We start from the raw sequence: 1,631 nt of genomic DNA on the forward strand, positions 1-1,631 counted from the left end.
AGTCTGAAGTGTACAGTGTGAACAGGAATGGTGAGAGTACAGTTCCCTGTGGTGCTCCTATGCTGCTGACCACCTGGTTGCAAGTTATGCCATCCATACAGGGCAAAGATGCCTTATTCCTGTTAAGAACCTGTATTTATTTCCAAGAATCCTTGACATTATTAATTAAAAGTTTCCCAGCTAGTGAATCTGATCTCATTCTAATGTTCTTTTGTGCATTTAGGATGCAGCRGTCTGTCACTGAAGGAGCTCTGCAGTTCAGCAACAGCTTCATGCATGGGAAATAAAGGTGAAATAAAGGTGAAATAAAGGTGCAGCAGCAAGAAACAAACAAGATCAATTTCCAGCAGTAAATCAGTTCAGGTTGTCATTATATTAACAGAAAATAAACTATTTTTGGAGTAAAAATTTTAGTTCACTGCAACTGGTAATTCACTGGATTACACAAGGCATTGTGAGGGGGTGGGTAAATGCCATAATATTTCTTTGGTAAAAGTAAAAGTCTTCTCTGTTGATGCCTTTTTCCAAAATCCTACTAAAGAGTCTGCGGTCAACCTCCTGCCGATACGCAGCCTCATCATTCTCCTTCATCAGTTCAGTGACAGTGGTGCCACCTGCACATAATGAGAGTCTATGGAGGTGCAGTCTTTGTTGTAGAGAGAGAAGAGCAGTGGACGCAGGACATGTCCCTGAGGGACTCCTGTCCTAACTGTCCTTACTCCTGAGCTGATGATCTACAGGCATTCTCTGCAGGAGACACCATGAGCTGGAAGAGCTTTTCTTTTATCAGCAAAAGGCCAAAACGAACAGGATTTTTTTCTTCTTCTATTTTTTCTTTTGTCTGTTAGCAAAATATTTCATGAACCAYGGGTCAGGTTCGAGCACTGACTGATGAGAAAAAAAATTGTTTTAAAATTTCCTTTCCTCACTATTCGAGTCAACTATCTGTCAGCAAATTATCTCATGAACCACAGAATGGAGTTTAATGAAKCTTTATGGGGGGGTGTTACTAGATTTATTGATTCAAACAGAAAAACTTTTAAAACRAATTCAAGATGACCTCTACAACTGAACTTAAAAACACAAAATGTCTATAATTTAGTCGATTTGAAGATAATGTGCGAACGTGTTGTGGTTGCGGCTAAGAGTCTTGCTGAGGGCTACATTTGCACATTTAGACYCACAATCCTGTTCGGTCTGTCTGCTACAGTTCAACGATCTCCAGACGGCTCCTGTTTGTGAGTGTTTCAGTGTTTATTCAGGTCAAATATCACAGTACTCTCAAAGTGCCAGCAGGTGTGTAATGTTTGAACCTTATCTGATTGACAAACTCAGACTTTAACCTGGCGCTAAAGTAGACATTACATGACGTGCTGATGATGACCTGAAGTGTGTCAATATTGTGTGACCTACATCATGTTATGATAGACATGAGTGTTTGCAAATACAATCACAGAACTTCTTCAGTAAATATGGCGCTGTATCATAGTACTGCACAGTAAATACGAGGCTGTACCACAGTACTGCACAGAAAATACGGGGCTGTATCACAGTACTGCACAGAAAATACGGGGCTGTATCACAGTACTGCACAGAAAATACGAGGCTGTATCACAGTACTGCACAGAAAA

The sequence above is a fragment of the Austrofundulus limnaeus genome, unplaced genomic scaffold (assembly GCF_001266775.1).
Source record: "Austrofundulus limnaeus strain Quisiro unplaced genomic scaffold, Austrofundulus_limnaeus-1.0 Scaffold385, whole genome shotgun sequence".
In the NCBI taxonomy this organism is placed as follows: Eukaryota; Metazoa; Chordata; class Actinopteri; order Cyprinodontiformes; family Rivulidae; genus Austrofundulus; species Austrofundulus limnaeus.